The following is a 21,013-nucleotide window of genomic DNA, read 5'->3' on the forward strand; positions in this document are numbered from 1 at the left end:
AACAGTATGCATTTTTCTCTTCAACTTGTTTGTTTGAGATGGTCTTTTAGGGGAAAGGATGAGGCTTGTGTGGTGAGCTCAAGACACATGCACTGACATTATCTTAGTGTCCCTGACGTTTGGTGAGTGGGATGCAATTACAGGAGTCTTGAAATTGAGGCTGTACACAGAATCAGGCGTGGTGGCTGAGCTATGAATCTGGGCCGGGCTGCCATTTGGTTTAGAGAAATTTCCAGTGACTGGGAGAGGGGAATGTACCAGGACTAAGGCCTACCTACAAGCAGAGGGGCTGGCAAAGGAAGTTCAGGCACTTTGGGAAGTGAAGGCCCAGGGAAATGAGTTAACTCCATGCAGAAGGCACCCCCGGCAGAGGCTAGTATGGGCTAGGCTAGTACTTAGTGGACATTAAGTTGTGCAGATCTTCCCTGAGCATGTGGCTTTGAGTCTTAGGAGAGTGAGGTCAACTTCAGCCCCTACCTGCTGGTAGACAGGGCTCCTAATGTTAACCACACCTTGATACGGATGGGCTGCAGCTAAGCTTCCAGATTGAGGATTCTTGGTTTTTGCAGCTGAGAGGGGCTGGGAAGGGAGAAGGCTGATAGTTCTGTAACTTGTTCTTGTCTCTCTGGCAAAGTCTTAACTGTTCTTAAAAACTGAATTTGGATTTCTGCTTTTGGGAGGATTAAGTAGATATGCTTTTCCCTATTTCTGTTACTAAGTCCAGTTAAAAGCCCTTGGACATTACATATAAAATACCAGAAGACTGAAAAGTAGAAGAAGGCAGACAGGCTAGGGACCTTGGAATCTGAGAATGATAGGGTGGTAAGTTCTCTGGGTTTTCTTTTTGCCTCATCTACCCCAGTCTTGGAGCTGAAAAAGTTGGCAATGTGGAAATGCCAACAGGCATAGAAAAAACCCCGCACCTCCAACAAAAACCTGCTCTCTCTAGCCAAAACACCAGAACAGAAGTAACCTAACAAGACAGAAAACTTTTAACAACTGTTCTACTACAGCAAAACACCACAGAAAAGAACCATGGCCCACCCCCACCCATGCCAGCAAGGGTCAGCTTTGGCCTAGCCTTCCCCTCTGGCAAGGCTGTGATGAGGCACCCCAATATCCCTGCTGGAGTGGTGTCAGAGAAGGCCAAGTAGTAATCTGGGCCTTTGATCTCTGCTGGCTGATAATGAGTCCACTCACCCCTCGCTCTACAGTTTCAGTGGAGACCACATATAGAGTCTGGACTTACACCGTCACCTGGCAGCAACAAGGTTCTTCTTCCTCTCCCTGCTGGGGTGGTGTCTGAGGGTTGAGTGGAGAGTCAGGACTATCACCATTACCCAGGACTAACAAGGCCACCCCTAGTGCAGTTTCAGTGGAGACCATGTGGAGATCCAGTATTCCTACTACTACTCAGCAAGCAGTATCAAGAAGTTCCCTACTTTTGGTGTCAACAGAAGCTGAATAGAAACCTGAACATCTACCTACACCTAGCAATAATAAGAGGTATGGGAGGGAGTGCCCCTCCTTTTGCACCTGCTGGAGTGGTGTCAGAAAAATCAGTTAAAACAGAAGGCTTAAATAAGATCCAGAATTTCCGAAAATAATATTAAAATGTCTAGGTTTCAACAGAAAGGCATGCATCATATCAATAACTAGAAAGGTCTCAAACTTAGTGGAAAAAAATGATCAGTAGATGATGCCAACACTGAGATGCTAGAATTATCTGACAGAGGTTTAAAGCAGCTATGAAATCCTTCAGTGAACAGTTATGAACATTATTGGAACAAACAAAAAAAGCTTCAGCAAATAAATTGAAAGTCTCAGTAAAGAAATGGAAGGTGTAAACAAATAAATAGAAATTTCAGGACTTAAAACACATAAACTAAAATACAAACTCAGTGAATGGGCCCAATAGTATAATGAAACAGAGGAAAGAATCAAAGACCTATAAAACACAACAATAGAAATTATTCCACCTGGAAAACACAGAGAGAAAATAGACTGAAAAAAGTGAACAGAGCCTTAAGGACCTGTGGGACTATAACAAAATATCCAACATTCATATCACTGGAGTCCCAGAATGAGAGAAAAAGGACAGATAAAAAATAATGGTTGAAATCATTCCAAATTTGGCAAGAGGCATTAGCTACAGACTCAAAAAAGGTGAGAAAGCCCCAAATAGGATAAACCCAAAGAAATCCACACCAAGAAGCATCATAATTAAGTTTCTGAAAACTGAAAAAGTGAAGACATCTTGAGGGCAGCAAAAAGAAAAACAACACTTTACCTATGAGGAGAAATAATTTGAATGACAGCAGATTTCTCATCAGAAACCATGGAGTCAAGAAGTAAGTGGCACAATATTTTTCAAGTGCTGAAAGAAAAGAACTGTCAACACAGAATCCTATACCCAATGAAGATATCTTTCAGGAATAAAGGGGAAATCAAGACATTCTCAGGTGAAAGGAAAGGAAGATAATTTATCATAAGTGGCATAGCCTAAAAGAAAGACCAGAGGAGTTTCTCTAAATAGAAAGGTGATAAAAGAAGGAAACTTGGTGCATCAGCAAGAAGAAAAGAAAATGCAAAAATAAGCAACATATGGGTAGAAACAAGAGACTTTTCTTGCCTTGAGTTTTCTAAATTATATTTGGGAATTGAAACACATTTTATGTTTTTTATTTATTTTATTTTACCTTTTTTTTTTGAGATGAAGTCTCACTCCGTCACCCAGGCTGGGAGTGCAGTGGGACAATCTCAGCTCACTGCAACCTCTGCCTCCTGGGTTCAAGTGATTCTCCTGCCTCAGCCTCCCGAGTAGCTGGGATTACAGGCATGCACCACCATGCCTGGTTAATTTTTGTATTTTTAGTAGAGATGGGGTTTTGCCATGTTTGCCGCACTGTTCTTGAACTCCTGACCTTAAGTCATCCGCCTGCCTCAGCCTCCCATAGTGCTGTGATTACTGGTGTGAGCCACCATGCCCAGCCTGAAACAAACTTTAAAACACTGTCTGTTGTGGTTCTAAATGTATGAGGAAGAAATATTTAAGACCATTATAAATAGGGAAATAAAAGAATATAAAAGGAAATCAAGTTTCTACACCTCAAACTGGTAAGATGATGACATCAGTAGACTTATAAGTTATGCATATGATATATTTAGAACAACTATTGAAATTATACATGGAGACACACTCAAAAATATAAACAAATCAAAATGGAGTTATAAAAAGTGTTCAAATCACTCACAGAAAGGCAGAAAAGAAAAAACAGAGAAATGAAAATCAGAGAAAACAAAAAGCAAAATGTCAGACAAGCCCCAGCATATCAACAATTACAATAAATATAAATGGCCAAAGTATGTTTCATTCTGCTGAACCAATGGCTAGAGTTGCCCCAAAAGTAGCAAAGGAGTCCCCACAAGGGAGTACCCCCAAAATATCCCAAGATGGGGCCAGTTGGGATTCCAAAGAAAGAAGCATTAAATGCCAGGGTGATCAGTTCAAGGCATTTATTAGGGGAACTTACAGAGCACTACAGCATATCCTCAGGTGGACAGTGAAAGAAAGGCGGGTTATACCTAGGTATGCCTATGCCAAGAGGTTCAGGGTATGGAGTTCATATGAGGATTTAATTAATTTGGCTCAAGGCTGGGACCAATTTCTTTCAGTGTGTTAGGCAACAACCTAGATACCTTTATTAATGCCTGGGAATGTTCAAAGCCTTGGCTTCGGTTCAGCCTTGCTGAACTGGCAGGGTCACAGAGCCAACAAGGCACTCTCTGTTTTTCACTCAGAACGCACAAAATGGGGGGTAATGGGAGACGCTACAAAGTACAACAATGAAAAGGCAGAGATTGGAAGAATGGATGAAAAACATGACCCAACTATATACTGTCTACCAGATGCTCATTTAAAATATAACAATGTAGGCAGGTTGAAAGTAAAAGGATACAAAAAGATATATTAATAAAAAGAAAATAGGAGTGGCTATATTAATATCAGATAAGACAGACTTCAGAAGAAAGTTACCAGAGACTGAGAGGGACATTATATAATGATGAAAGCATCAATCCACTATGAACACATAGCAAAGGGCAGTGTCATGTTGAGGAAACGTGTCTACGAAAATTTGAAGAACAACAGCAAAACCATATCTAGTAAAGCTAAACATATGCCTATCCCATGAGCCAACAATTCCAGTCTTAGGCACATGCCTGAGAGAAATGCATGTGTATGTCCACTATGCACCAATGGTAAAGAAGAGCATGCTCGTGGTAGTATTATTTACAACAGCCCCAAACTGGAAGAACACCCCAAATATGTAGCAACACAGAATGGACATATAGATTGTAGTGTAGTCAACATTGAAATACTGTACAGCAAGGAAAAACAATGGCCTACTATGACATGCAACCACATGGATGGCTATCAAATGTTATGTTGAATGAAAAAGGCCAGGCACCAAAGAATATATATATATATATACTGTATCATACATATATACATATATACTGTATCATATAATCATACATATATACTGTATGATTGCATTTATATGAAGTTCAAAAGCAAGAAAGGAAAATTAATCTATGGTACAGAAGTCCAGTTAGTGGTTCCCTCTGATTGTAAAGGGGCACAGGAACCCTTCTGGGGTAATGTATTATATATTAATCTCAGTGGTGGATATGTAGGTATATACATAAGTCAAAATAAATTCACTCTTTTTTTTTTTTTTTTTGAGATAGAGTCTTGCTTTGTTGCCCAGGCTAGAGTGTAGTGGTATGATCTCGGTTCACTGCAGCATCCACTTCCCAGTTTCAAGTGATTCTCATGCCTCAGTCTCCTGAGTAGCTAGGACCACAGGCATGCACCACCATGCTCGGCTAATTTTTGTACTTTTAATGGAGATGGGGTTTCACCATGTTGCCCAGGCTGCTCTTGAACTCCTGACCTCAAGTGATCCGCCTGCCTTGGCCTCCCAAAGTGCTGGAATTATAGGTGTGTGACACCATGCCCAACCAAAATTCACCAACTATTAAGATTTGTGTCTTTTATATATCTTTTAAAAATGTAAAAAGTTACAATACAAGCCAGATTCTGATCAAGTAATATTAATTATTTACTTTATGCCGGACACTGCAGACTTGCAGACTTGCAGTACACATGACACTGGGCACCTGCCTCAGTTTCTCTTCTGCATTCTGATTTCTTTCTGAATCTGGGTGTCTCTCTAGTCATTGACTGGGCTTCTGCTCCATTCTTGGTCAGCAGTTCATGGATATCTGGTTTTTTTTTTTCCTATGAATATTGCTTCTGTTTGAGGTCTTCCCATTCCAGCCCCAGAATTGGGTCCTTAGCCCCATCACTACAGCTTGAACAGACCGCCTGGGACATTCAGCCTCCTTGTGGAGGGCCCCCAGCTCAGCTTGCTGCTCCCACCATCTCTGCTTTCCCTCATTTCTGCCTCTAGGATTCTCCCAGTCTAGTTCCTGCACACACATTTGCTGGATGGATGTCCCTCTAGATGATGATAAACACCTCTTTATGGCACTTTGCAGAGCTGCTGTCTCAGCAATGGACATCAGCATGAGTATAGCTGAAAGCTGAGACTACCTCTCTTAGGTCCGCTCTCACTTCTCCTCTAATGAGCCTCCCTAATTTTAAAGGTGCTATTTCCTGGGTGGTTAAAGGAAGATGAGAGTTTTATTAAGGAAAATGCCCAAGTATCATCGTTGCTAGGGTATCCACCTGGGAGTCTTTGCTGCAAATGTGCCTGTTTGTCATTTAATGCCTTACTTGGGGCACTGACTTTGCTGCCAGGAATGACCAAATCTCTTCTTCCTAAGCCACCACTGGGACAGATAGCTGGGAAGATGACCCCACTAATAGCCCATTAGTATACAAATTCAAAAATGATTCAGCAGTTCAGGGATAAGAGCTCCATGTGGGTGCAAACACATCCTCAGGTTTGGCTGGGGCAAGAGATTGCAGCCTTGGTCTTCAGCAGGCAAGGCCAGGTGCTTTGCTCCTGAAACAAATGGATCAGTGTGCCGGTTATTGCTAATAAAGTACTAGCTGGGCCCATTTGTGGGTTAAAACAGCCATCTCTAGACTGGTGGGCCCAGGATCCTTGTTCTTAATTGCTTTCTCTTGCTTTTCTTGTGGAAATGAAGTAAGAAGTTGCTTATTAACCAATTTACTTTGACCATTTTCCATTCCTTAACCAACCTGCAATAATTTGTAGCATTTCTGGAACAAAAGCAGCAGATGGCTCCTCCTGAGTTAATATTGGTGAATCACATGTCCAAGATAGAATGGTTTTTGGTTGTGCAGGTTAAGAAGTAAGCCTTACATGTTGCAGGGTGCTGGCTATAAGTAACTGCTCCTTTTTTGGAAGTCAAAGAATGCCTATCTCCTGGCAGTAATCTGTTCCCTGTTGCCAAGGTACCAGGGCACTAGGTATAACTGCAGGAGATCTGGGTTCTAGTCTCAGCTGTAGCATTTTCTGCCTTATAACCTTGGACAAGTCATAGAAAGAAATGTTCTAGAGTTGAAACAGCTCATCTATGGCTCAACCCCTCTGTATCAACTTTGCTTACCCATGCTGTCTTTGCTTAGATGTTTCCAAGACTCACTACCGAGAAGCCTACTTCAATAGACAAATTCTGAATATGAAACATAAGATGGAGTTTGTTCACTCTTATTAATTGGCTGTTGGCTGTACTTGTAACCACATCTCCAGGTTCACTGACCTTGGAGCCCATGGATATTCACATCTTATCCATTGCATGAAGGCAGTCTCTGTGGAATCTTTCTAGAAACTCATAAGACGGGACTTGTCCACAAATTAGACTTGTTCAGTGTGGCTATCAGGGCTGGCCAATCTGGAGCTTTGTGTCTGCATTGGAGTGGGCAACGCAAGCCCTCTGCCTTCCGCTTCCACGTCACGGCCTTGAAGTGCTGGGTTGTGTGCAGGAATGAATCACCCTCTTCCCGTTTTGTGCTGCACTTTGTTGTTTGCGTCTTGAAGATGCACCTTCTGTGCCCAGATGTTTATCACATCTTCAACGAAGGCATCTCTTTCATCTTCCAACCTTGATCTTTCTTTCCTCAGGGGCTCTGGCCTGTGTCCAGTCTACCTTTGCCCATTTCTTCCCTTTCCTCCAATGAAACAAAATGTCTCCCTTCAGCCAAAACAATAGCCACCGTACAAGATGCTTGGGCAAGTTGTCTTAGAGAGGAGGGAATACTGTCTAAGCTCTGCTCCCAAGAAGCCACTGACTGTCAGTTCTGGCTTAGTGGACTGGACACTGTAGTAGTGAGTAGAGTGCCCAGAACAGTACTTAGTATAATAGGCCCTTGGTAAGTGATAGCCAATATGGCAGCCTCGTTCCCATCTCCCAGGCCTGGTGTGAGATAATGTAGATCCTGGGGTATGGACAGGATGAAAGGTAGGAGGTGTCCTGAGAACATGAAGTGGGCCCAGGATTGGAGCAACTTGGAGGAGGGGAAGACTCACTCTCTGGGAAGCTGCAGCTTGCCTTGTTCCCAGCAGAGGCAGCAGGTGGCGCAATCGGCAAAGATCGTTCCCTTTCACCCTGTGCACATCTTCCCTCTAGAAACCACTGCAATTCCTTTTTTTTTTTTTCGAGTTGAAGTCTCACTCTGTTGCCCAGGCTGGAGTGCAGTGGTGCGATCTCAGCTCACTGCAACCTCCGCCTCCTGGGTTCAAGCAATTCTCCTGCCTCAGCCTCCTAAGTAGCTGGGATTACAGGTGCCCACCACCACGCCTGGCTAATTTTTAATAGAGATGAGGTTTCACCACGTTGGTCAGGCTCGTCTTGAATTCCTAACTTCGTGAGCCACCTGCCTCGGCCTCCCAAAGTGCTGGGATTACAGGTGTGAGCCACCACGCCCAGCCGAAACCACTGCAGTTCTTAAATCTGAGTCCAGTGGGAATGATGCTCAAGATTGGGCCCCTATCATCCAGAGACTGGCCTCATTTAAGATGTGATACTGGAAAGAGCTATGAGTATGGGTAGGCAGTGCTGGGGCTTGTTGAACTCCAGGTGAGGAGGTGAGGAACCAGGATGATGGCCCCACATCCTGCTCTACTCCATCTCACTCCATTCCTGGCTGGTACTCCCAGAAGCTCTGGCAATAGGGGTCTGGTGCTAGGTTGGAAAGCTATGTGGCTTTCTCAGGGGGGCCAGAGAGAGAATCTAAAGTTGAGACAGGATGCAAAGCCTATAGCTGGGAGATGGGGTGCAGATTATTGAACCAGGGGCAGGTTGAACTGCGGCATGCATGGTAGTTGAGGGTAAGCTGTTGAGGACCAGGACAGCGAAGGGGCAAGATTGTGTTGGAAGCTTCTTTGTGCATTCTGTGGGCAGGAGTCTGGGTCAGCCTGAATGGTTATTGGAGTCGTGTAGGAATGGGCGCTTTCATTTTATTCCCCTTCAATCAGATGGATTTGATTCTGCATGTTTCCAAAGACCTGTTGGATACTCCCACATGCATATCCCATAGCCAATTCCATTTTATGTCTTGATGGTATATATTCTGCCCTTTCCCACATTTTCTGTCCTGGGAACGGCACTACCATTTACCTAATTGCCCAAGGCAGAAAATTTTCCCTCCCTTACCATTTATAATTTCTTCTGGTCTGTTTTTCTTCCTAAATATCCTTGGAGACTATCTCCTGTCCTCCCTACTCATTGCCTTTATGTCAGTCACTTCTAATGTTTTCTCCCTGGGGCACAACATCCACAGCTCCCGAGATCCTTCTGGCTCTGCCCTGCAAGTCCACCTTCCATGGGGTCCCACTTCTATATCCCAACCTTAGGCATGCCACTTCCCTACCTAGAATGAATCCTTGATGTCTTCAGGGTAATGTTCAGACCTTGCAGGACCCACAAAATCGTCCACATGAGTTGCTGAAGTATCTGGTACTTTCTCCCTCCACTTTCCCCCATAGCTTCCTCTTCCACCTCTTCATCATCGTGGATAAAATTTATTGAGCGTTTATTGTGTATTGGGTCCTGTGCTTGGAGCTTTACAAATATCTTGCTGATTCAAAGAACAACCCCATCTGTAGGTCTGCTTGTGCTTTGACTACCATGTGGAACCCCGTCCCTGGTCTCCAGCTCTGCAATGCCCCAGTGCTCCATGTCTTTTGGAAGGCATGCAGACTTTGTATCAGATTTACTGTACTTAAATCCTCACTCAGAAGCTGTGTTACCTTGTGCATGCTATTTAGCTTTTCAGTGCCTCAGTTTCCTCATCTTAAAATGGGAGTAATGATGGTACCTACCTTGTAAGAGAGCCCACTGCAGGGGGTTGTTGTGAGACATGAAGGAGAAAATACCTGTAAAGGGCTCAGCCTGGTACCTGGTGTGCCCGTAGTACTTAACAAATGCCGAGCATGACACTGCATGCTTTGGATACCCTGTCTTCCTTCTGGAAGCATCCTACACCAACCAGACAGTCAAGTCACTGCCATTCTTCAAGGTCATTCTTTCCCCCCAAGATCTTGTACAACTTCTGCAGGCTGGAAGAGGCATCCTCCTCAGTGATCTTGGAGGGTCTGTGTTACCCCTAACATAGCACTTATCTCCCTGGGAGCAATTGTGGTTTTCTTGTCTCTTGAGGGCAGGATCTGTCCTTGGCCATCTGTGTGCTTAAGGGCCAAGAACAGCATTTGACACAGAGCTGGGCTCAGTGAGTGCTTGCCAGTGGGCAGGAGCTAGCAAGTGTTCATGAGATCCTGGATGGTGGAGGAGTGCCTTCCACGTCATCTGTTTCACGGTGTGCCCTGTGCTACAACCTGACGTGTGACAGGAGAACTTAGGAGGCCTGTCACACCTCTGACCTCCTGACAGATTAGTGTAGGTTGGGGCTGTCTGTATCTCGGATCTCCCCCCATCCTACCCCAGCAGTAGAGTCACATTTGCATACTGCAGCCATGATCAAGTTAAAAAAATATTTGAGATGAAAGGAGCCAAAAGCTAGGTCTCTTGGGCAATTTCTCTGGTAACGCAGGAACAGAATTATCCAAGGAGTGATTGACAAATTAGAAGCACTTTGCACCTAATTTTAATGCATTTGGCTCTTTGAGAGGAGGAATATGTTAACTTAAAATTATTCACCTTGCAGTAGCTTCTGTCTTTTAAATCAAAATCAATCTTCACGTGGGGTACTAAATCTTAAGGAAACAAATTGCTTTCTATGGTACATTGCTTTCTTTAAATGGCTTTATTTGGAGGGCCAGCTGAGCAAGTTAATTTCAGTGGCACAGCTGGCTGGCGATTGTGGAGTAGGCATTCTCCCATGTAGTTGGAGGGAGCCTGGTCTGGTGCTCATTAACCACCCTTGGATTAAAGAAACAGTGAGTAATTGGTACATACATAGGACCATGGGGTGGAAATTAAAACAGAGTTTCAAGACCCAAGTTGTTGTGTTGATATACAAGAGTTTGAACTTGGTCCTGGGAATATCCTTTTTTTCTCTCTCTCAGTGGCTCCCAAATAGCTGTTTCTGTACCTCAGGGCCACGTTATCTCTCTCATCAACCATTATGGAAACCTCTTCCTGGAAAAGGACCACACAGACTCGTTCACATGAAGGTGATCATAACTGATGACAGCTTGAAATATGGTATAATCTTAAATGCTTTTTTTTTAATTTCAAAAGAAGATGAAGCCAAAGCAGTTAATCTTGAATTAGAAATTTTTTAGCAAGAACTGGTGAGTGGAGAACTGCTGCCATCCCCAAGGGAGCTGCCTCCCCTAGGATCATAACATTCTTTAGCAAGAAGGAAATAGAGGTTTTTCTAGTTGAATTTCTTACAGAATGCAGAAATTTCATTACAGAATACTTTAATAGTTGTTCATTCTTCACTTGAATGCCTTTTGTGATGGGGCACTCATGGCACAGAAAGGCAGCCCATTTTATTTTAGGGTACTTCTGATTTTTAAAAAGTTACACCTTATTTTCAACTAAAATTGGGCTCCGTGAAGCTGCCACCATAGTTCCGCACTCTAGATTCCAGATGTCTTCTAAATGACAGCTCTTGCTGGGCGCAGTGGCTCACACCTGTAATCCCAGCACTTTGGGAGGCTGAGGTGGGCGGATCACCTGAGGTCAGGAGTTCAAGACCAGCCTGGCCAACATAATGAAACCCCGTCTCTACTAAAAATACAAAAATTAGCTGGGCGTGGTGGTGGGCACCTGTATCCCAGCTACTCGGGAGGCTGAGGCAGAAGAATCACTGGAACCGGGGAGGCGGAGGTTGCAGTGACCTGAGATCGTACCACTGCACTCCAGCTGGGTGAACAGAGCAAGACTCTGTCTCAAAAATAAATGAATGACAGTTCTTCACATGTTTGAGGATAACTCCCTAGTCTCGTACTTCATTCATAACATGTTATCTCTTCTTAGGGTTAAACATTCCTTGTTCTTTGAACTGTCCTCTCACTACATAACTTTCAGATTTGGGTTCTGGCTGTTTTCCTTGGGACATATTCCAGTTTGTTCCCGTTCTTCTTAATATGCAGTTAATGCAGTTTCTCTTAATGCAGCCTGGCTTTTAGGGAGGAGATTATCTTTCATCCACGAAGCTTTGAAGCTGAGTCTGCCCATGCTGTGGCAGTGCAGACGCTTTCATGGTCTCCCAGGCAGGACTTTGTCCTTAGCCATGTTAAATTTGATTTGGCCTATTCTGGTTATCACTCCCTCCATCCTATGTGTCTTCTATCCATCTCAGCAACTCACCATTTTCATGTTTGATGAGCTTTCTTCCTGACAGTCTCTCTGATGAGATGTGAAAGGCTATTAAGAATAATTTACCTAGAAGTAAGAGGTGACAGTGGTGGCAGCAGTTCTTTTAAAAAAACTCATTTTATAAGTCATGCATTTAAAATATAAACACAAGGAAAATAACGATTACCTGTAAAAAGCTATTCTTTGCGTATGTCCTTCCCTATACACATTTATTCAAGAATTCATATTGTATATTTTGTTTTTTCACTTAGGAATATTTTCCAATGTTACTAAGCAATCTTCTGTAAGTCCATTTTTAATGCCTCCCTTATATAGGAAAAATGATAATTAATCACCTATTGTTGGGGATTTAGGTTGTTTTCCAATTTGTCCACCTTGTGAAACATGCTGCTAGGTTTTGGCACTCATCTGTGATAAGTTTCTAGAGATGGAATTGCCGAGGGCAACAGATAGGTATGGTTTTTGATGTTGGTTGTCGAATTGCACTTCAGAAAGATCATGCCATTTGAAACATACTATTTTATATTTCTAAAAGCAGCGTGTTGAAGATTTTGCTTCTGCAGTTGTTTCAAGCAGAGTTCTTGGCAATGTGAACAGTGCTTGGTAGTAACACATTCAAAGAGAAAAGGCACCCCGCTTTTAGGAACCCCAAATTAGAGCAATACTGATGGAAAGAACAATAGAAGGGACCCAGGAACAGAACAAAATGCCTAACTTAAAATTCTGTTTTAAACATGTATTTCTGTTTTCTACTTTGTTATGGAATATGCTTTTTATTTTAGGCTGCCGTTTTAATAATGTTTACTTCTTTAAAGAAAAGACCAATATGGTGAAACTCCGTCTCTACTAAAAATACAAAAAATAGCTGGGCATGGTGGTGTGCACCTGTAGTCCCAGCTACTTGGGAGGCTGAGACAGGACAATTGCTTGAACCTGGGAGGTGGAGGTTGCAGTGAGCTAAGATCACGCCACTCTACTCCAGCCTGGGTGACAGAGCAAGACTCCATCTCAAAAAAAAAAAAAAAAAAAAAAAAAAAAAGGAAAAGGTCAGGTACCTTCAGAAACTGATACCTGAAGGTATCTTTTCTCATCCAAGCCACATGATAGGATTTGCCAGGATATGACAAATATTTCAAAATTCACACCCCAGATCTTGGGATCTTTGACACAGTAACCTGAGGATTCCTTGTGTAAAATGTACCAAAATACCTGATCAATTTTACTCAAAACAAGTACTAATTTCTGGTTGTATTTGTAGTAGAATCAGCTTGAATAGTTTTTAGGTTCTTGAGATATAACATAGTTAAGTGGATCCTCCAAACTGATAACTGATTTTTTAAACAGTTTTGCAAAAGACGTGGAATACACTGATTCCAACTAAATATAGCAGGTCCAATCTCTCAAAGATTGCATATAAGGCAATCAGACAGCTGCTGTCAAAGGAACTGATGCTTCTAAAGTTCCAAAGTACGTCACTAAAATCTAAATCACTTCCTTACACATATACAAAACTTTAGAATTCCATGGGGAAACAGATCTTCATTTTAGCCATAAAACTCTAAAGATGTTCTAATTTGTTGTCCATCTGACCACAAAGGCGTTGTATAGCAGCTGGTTTTGCAGTTGGTTGCATGTGACAGAAACCTGACTACAGTGTTTTAACCAAGCTGGAGTTCATTTCTTTTACATAACAAGAAGTCCAGGGCTGGTGCAGCTGCTTGAAGAAGTTTCCAGGAATCCAAATGCCATCTAATTGCCTGGTCCATCATCTGTGTAATGAGATTTTTTTATCCTCCTGTTTGCAAGACGTCAAGTAGACGGGGGAAAAGCTAAAGTTGTATGCAAGCTAATTCTGTTCCTTTTTATTTAAAAAAATCTGTTTTCATCTTACTGCCTCAAACAAGGTCCACAGGCTACCTCCTAGCTGCAAAGGAGTCTGGAAATATGAAATGTGAGTATTTTTAAATCGAGGTTATTAATAAGGTTGAATGGGGAGAATGTGTTGGAAAAGCATTAGTCTGGGGACTTGAAGTCATTTGTCTTAATTTCAGCTCTCTCACTTGCGGGGTCTGCAAACATGAACAAGTCACCCTTTTATCTTTGGCTTCAGTGTATCATCTGTGAAATGATGAGGTTGGAGAAAATGATCTTGAGAGCCATAGTGTACAGGAGCTGGTTCATACCAACTCATGGGAGCTGGCTGTGTACTTCTCTTCCCAACTCTGAGTTCAGCAGTGTCATGTTGGTGGCCTGAAATTGGCATTAGTGAGAGTATTTTACACCATGGAAATTAGCAAATGCTGCAAATCAGGGTATTCCCAGCCACTGCCTCCCTAAGAAGGTTGTTAAACATTTACCACTGTCTGAGAGGCCTTCCAGTATTAACAGCCTCTGGATATATCATTTCAGTTTTATGAATCAGAGTTTCAAAGGGCAATGAGACCTTACTCCAGAGACTTCTAAGCCTCACCCATTCATTTTTCTGTTTTGTGTCTCTAGGTTTCTCATATCATCCCTTCTCCATTTCCTTCAATCCTTGCTTTCTGCTTTTTTACCTTCTCCTCACTCTGTCTCAGAGACCATGTCATGAAATTTAGAAACAAGTTGGTTTGTTATGACTATACACCAGGCTTTTGTGTTTCTGATTGTCAAATGAGAATCTGTCAAATGTCTAATGTGATATGTATTTAATCTAAATATTTAAAAAACAAACACCACTTCTTTCTTTCCACCACTACACCTGAAGTTGATTTTTACTTAAGTACAACCCTGAATCACTTTTCTTCCTAGTGTATTTTTTTAATAATCAAGGATTACTTTTAATCATCTGCTAATCAACAATATGATTAAGTATTTTTTCAATTTTGTTGAAAGCACAGAATTGGAAATTGACTTACCAAAGGCTTGGTTGCCATCTCATTAGAATCATTAACAATTTTTATTGTGGAGTTTTTAATTAAACTTTTTATTCTGAGATAATTGTAGATTCACATTCAGTCGTAAGAAATCATACCAACAGATACAGAGTTGTAAGAATAATACAAAGTTTACATTCTGCCAAACTGTGGTACAATATCGTAACAAAGATACACTGATATATCCTACTGCATTTAAAATTTTCAATAAAATATTTAAGGTTCTGTAACATGGTTTTGGATATGAAAGGGAGTGTACCTTCCACAAAGGAAACAATTATTATTATTCTTTTATCTTTTAAAAAATGTTATTTTAATTTTTGTGTCTATATAGTAGGTATATATATTTATGGGGTACATGAGATATTTTGATATAAACATCCAATGTGTAATAGTCACATCAGAGCAAATGGGGTATCCATCAACTCAATCATTTATTCTTTCTTTGTTCTAGAAACAATCCAATTATATTCTTTTAGTTATTTTAAAATGTACAATAAATTACTGACTGTAGTCACCCTGTTCTATCAAATGCTAGATCTTATTCATTCTATCTAGCTATATTTTTGTATTCATCAACCTTCCCCACTTCCCCTTCACCCTCTAACCCTCTACTACCCTTCCTAGCCTCTGGTAATCATCATTCTACTGTCTCCATGAGTTCAATTGTTTTAGTTTTTAGCTCCCACAAGTAAGAGAGAACATGCAAAGTTTGTCTTTCTGTGCCTGGCTTATTTTACTTAACATAATGATCTCCAGTTCCATCCAGGTTGTTGCAAATGGTAGGATCTCATTCTTTTTATGGCTGAATAGTACTTCATTGTATATATGTACCACATTGTCTTTATCCATTTGTCTGTTGATGGACACTTCGGTTGCTTCCAAATCTTGGCTATTATGTGTAGCACTGCAGTAAACATGGGAGTGCAGATAACTCTTTGATATACTGATTTCCTTTCTTTTGGGTATATACTTAACAGTAGGATTGGTGGATCATATAGTAGTTATATTTTTAGTTTTTTGAGGAACCTCCAAACTGTTCTCCACAGCAGTTGTACTAATTTACATTTCTAGCAACAGTGTACAAGGGTTACCATTTCTCCACATCCTGGCCAGCATTTGTTATTGCCTGTCTTTTGGATAAAAGCCATTTTAACTGGTCATTGTAGTTTTGATTTGCATTTCTCTGATGGTCACTGATGTTGAGCACCTTTTCACATACCTGTTTGCCATTTGTATGTCTTCTTTTGAGAAATGTCTATTCAGATTTTTTGCCTTTTTTTTTTTTTTTTTTTTTGAGACAGAGTTTCGCTCTTGTTGTCCGGGCTGGAGTGCAATGGCGCAATCTTGGCTCACCACAATCTCTGCCTCCTGGGTTCAAGTGATTCTCCTGCCTCAGCCTCCCAAGTAGCTGGGATTACAGGCATGCGCCACCACGCCTGGCTAATTTTGTATTTTTAGTAGAGATGGGGTTTCTCCATATTGGTCAGGCTGGTCTTGAACTCCTGACCTCAGGTGATCCTCCTGTCTCGGCCTCCCAAAGTGCTGGGATTACAGGTGTGAGCCACTGCATGCGGCCTTTTTGCTCATTTTTAAATTGGATGATTAGATTTTTTTCCTTTAGAGTTATTTGAACTCCTTATATATTCCGGTTATTAATCCCTTGTCAGGTGGATAGTTAGCAAATACTTTCTCCTACTCTGTGGGTTGTCTCTTTGTTGATTGTTTCCTTTGCTTTTTAACTTGATCCAGTCCCATTTGTCCATTTGCGCTTTGGTTGCTGTGCTTGTGGGAAATTACTCAAGAAACCTTTGCCCAGTCCAATGTCCTGGAGAGTTTCACCAGTGTTATCTTTTAATAGTTTCATAGTTTGAGGTCTTAGATTTAAGTATTTAATCCATTCTGATTTGATTTTTCTATATGGCAAGAAATTGTCTAGTTTTATTCTTCTGCACATGAAAATCCAGTTTTCCCAGCACCAAGGAAACAATTGTTAGGCCCACAGCAGGTGCCAAGGGGTCCAGCCAACTTCCTTCTTCTGTTTAAATCTGTCCCCATCTTTTCTCTTCCCAGCATTCCACAGCTGGGTCTTTTCTTGCTCAAGTTGAATGAAAAACAAGGTCTAATATCTTATTCCTCAAAGACGTGGTTTTGAGAACTAGCAGCATGGGCACCACCAGGGAGCTTGTTAAAAAAGCAGAGTCTTGAGTGCCACCCCAGCCAAGCTGGATCAGAATTCGCATTGTAACAAGCTCCCAGGTGATTCTCAAGCACATTAAAGTTGAGAAGTTCTGATTGCATGTTCTCAGTCATATGTGAAAGCTGAAAAAAGATGATCTCATAGAAATAAAAAGTTAGAACAGAGGATACTAGTGGCTGTGAAAGGTAGGGGAAGGAGAGATAGGGAGAGATTTGTTAAAGGATACAAAATTACAGCTAGATAGGAGGATAAGTTCTAGGGCTCTATATCACTATAGGGTGACTATAATTAATAGTATATAGTTTAAAATAGCTAGAAAGACATTGAACATCCCCAACAGAAAAAAAGATGAATATTTGAGATGATGGATATGCAAATTACCCTGATCTGATCACTACACATTATTTGTATGGAAACATCACTGTGCACCCCATGAATATGTGTAATTATTATTTGTCAATTTAAAAAATGAAAGAAAAGAAAGCAAAGATAATACAGCCTTTAAAAATTTAGAGAAGTTCTAGTATAATAGATTACTGGGCTATCTTCTAAGTCAGACGTGTCTTTCTCTTGGGGTTCTCTAAAAAGGTCCACCTCCAATTCTAAACACCTCCTTATCACGAGAATCTATCACCAGTTCTACGGAGAGAACCACAGAGTCCGTAGACCTAGGTTACCACCGTCTTCTATCAAGTTTCTCTCCCTCATTGAGCCCAGGGAATGTAAGGATGAAAGATTTCCCTCCTTGGGACTGATCCATATTCCAGTAAGCCCAGGGTTCCGTCTCGGGAGGAAATCTGACAGCCTGTGAGAGTACTCCTTCATAGCTACCTTGAAGGTGGGAGACATTTCTCCATTCTTGCTTTGTCATTCATAAATTGATCAAGTTCTCCCAGTCCCATGAAGTTGTCTCTTGTTCTGGCCTTCCTTTTTTTAACTCTTATGTAAAGAGAGTGAATGAGAATAAATGTTTGATGGCTACCTGCTTTGTGTCAAGTGTCAAGGGCTTTACTTAAGTGATCTCATTTAAATCTTGTCTCCCACTGTGTAAGGTAAACCCTATCACATCCCTTTTGCAGTCTTGAATAAAAAAGAGACAAAAAAAAATATTTTGCTAAACATCATACCTAAGTGAAAAGATGTGATTTTCTTCTAATCTGGTCTTGAGGTTTCTCTCTGAAGAATGGCTGTAAATTCTAGTCCTGTCCTGCTGGGGCTCCAGGGGAGGTATTTGTGGATGTTTACCGCGTGCCTTTCATGGGATGCTGCTTCTTCCCAGTAGACAGCCTAATGCCTAAGGGTCCGACCTGTGACCAAGTGTTCCTCTCACAGGAAACTTGTTTTGTACTGGCAGACACCTTTGTACCTCTTGGCTGACATGTTCATTTTATTCCTACCCTGGTAGCCACTCTCTAGGAGAGCCCTGACATGGAAAGAAGTTAGGTTCAGATTGTGAGTCAGGTGAGACACAGAGGAGACAGCACAACCAAATAAATGTAATAACAGAAACAGTATTATTACTCGCAGCTCCCAGAGAGAAGAGAGCAGCACACTTTGCAGGGCCAGTGGGAAGACATGAGCTATCCAGAGCATGCATGCTCAGCCAGCAGATGGAGAGAAGGAGGGAGGGGGAGGACTTGTTTATAGGACCCTGGGATTGACCATTAGGGTATTTTTTGTGGTCAGCCACTGTGGGATGTGTTGTGTTCTGAATCAGTGAAATGAGGAACAATAGACTATATCACAAACCACACAGGGAGGGGAAGTTTTAGGTAAGCCAAAGGGGATGGGGTCCAACTGGGTTTCAAGTAACTTGTGTCGAGCCTGAAAATAGATGCCAAGGCAGCAACTATATTAAACAAATTTATGACAGAAGATAATTATTCTGGGTGGGTAGACCCTGAAAAGATTATCCTTCCTTGGATAAAATCAAAGAGCACTTCCTCCGACCTTGGTCTTTTTAACTTCTCACCTGATTACAGCTACTGGGCTTTCATTAGTAATCTTGTCCATGCCCACAACATTTGAGGTTAAACTAAGTACTTTCTGCGTTCTGTTTCATTTAGTCTTCATAAGATCCCTGTAATATTGCTTTTATCCCATTTGTCAGATGAGGAAAATGGAAAATAAGACCTGCCAGAGGAGCGAAAGAAGTTGTTGAAAATCTCGCAGAAACTATGTAGGCAATACCCACTAGGATGACTATAATAACAAAAGACAGATAGTAAGAAGTTGGAGAAGATGTAGAGAAATTAGAACCCTCATACACAGGTGGGGTGAATGTAAAATGGTACAGCCACTTGAGAAAAGTCTGACAGTTCTTCAAATAGTGAAACATAGAGTTACCATATGACCTAACAATTCTAGTCCTAGATACATACCCCCAAATGAAAGAATACTGCCACAAAAACTTGTATACAAATGTTTATAGTTTATAGAAGTATTCTTGATGGTGATCACAGTAGGAGACAGACAAATTCCTAGGCAGACAGAGATGGGTCCTGGTGAAACCCAACCCTCAAGCCAAAGACAGCCTGAAGCCTGAAAACTAAGCCATTTGCCAAGCTGTGGGTGGCGGGAAGAAGCGAGAGCTGCGACATTTCTTGGGGGCTTGGACCTTGGGACTCCCCCACGTGAGAGCTGTAACACCCCTTGGGGCTCCACAATAGCTGGCATCTCCAAGTTTTCAGGCACCACTGTGTTCCCCTCATCTAGACGGCAGAGTGCAATCCAGAGGTCGCTTGCGGCACACCCAGTCCAGGCACTGGCTGAGCATGGATCCTGCAGCAAGTGTGGGATCTGGGCCAGGGTGCAAGCGGAGTGCAGCCTGCCAGGTCCAGTGGGCAGAGTGAGCCCAGCAGGCCCAAGCAAGGCCCTAGGCAGAGGTCATGGCGGCCACAGAGATTTTCAGCTGGGGAAGTGGCACTGAAGGAATTCTGTAACACTGTAACCCTCGCTTCCACTCGCAGAGCGATGGGTGAGAAAAAGCTGCTGGGTGCCATTTCCTCTTGCTCACTAAACCACAAAAGTTGTAATAATACCCCCAGATGGAAACAACCCAAATATCCATCAACTGATGAATAGCTGAACAAACTGGCATATCCATACAATAGAATATTATTCAGCCATCAAAAGGAATAAAATACTGATAGATGCCACAACATGGAAGAACCCTGACCTGAAAGGATTATGCTAAGTGTAAGAGGCCAGTCACAAAGGATCACATATTGTACAATTCAATTTATAGGAAATGCCCACAATAGGCAAATCTATAGAGATAGAAAATGGATTAGTGATTGCCTAGGGTTTGTGGGGTGATGGGGAGATTGGAGCTCAGTGAAAGCAAGGGATTTCTTTGTGGGGTAAGGAAGTATTCTAAAATTCTGGTGATGGTTACACAACTCTGAATATATTAAAAGCCATTGAATTGTATACTTTAAATGGGTTAATTGTATGGAGTGCAAATATCTCACTAATGCTCTAAAAGCAAACAACAACAACAACAACAAAATGAAAATAAAAAACATGTGAGAGTCAGTGATCCATCCAAGGAATTCCCTAAACGTTCTGCATTTCTTCTATCAAACTCCACCAAGCTGTTAAATCAGTGGTTCCCAGCCCAGGATGTGCACTGATACCCTGATGCCTAGAGCCCCTGATGGATGACAGCAGAAGCTTGGGGTGGACTTGGATATCAATATATATTATAGCTCCCAGGTAATTCCCCACGTGCAGCCATGTTTTTGATAGAGAAGCTTTTCTACCACAAGTCTCTGTTCAGAGGCTGTGATCTACATGGAATCTAAAAGATTTGGCATGAAATTTTGATCTAAGCAATTACCTATATGCTTTTTCAGTGGAGGTTGTCTGAGGCGTAGCAGTCAGAGAAATTGAACTGTCAAAAATGAATATAAGAATAATAAGAGAATATTTCTTCTTCATTGGACACCCAAGATGAATAGCAGGTAAAATAAAATTTTAAATTAAATTGAATATGTATACGACTTTACTTTTTTGTTAAAGGACTATAACATGAATAATGAACATATTAAAGAGAAGACCAGACCCTCAATTTCTTTCAATAATGTTAGTGTTGTATATCCTAGCTTGA

This window comes from Pongo pygmaeus, chromosome 21, assembly GCF_028885625.2.
Source record: "Pongo pygmaeus isolate AG05252 chromosome 21, NHGRI_mPonPyg2-v2.0_pri, whole genome shotgun sequence".
Lineage (NCBI taxonomy): Eukaryota > Metazoa > Chordata > Mammalia > Primates > Hominidae > Pongo > Pongo pygmaeus.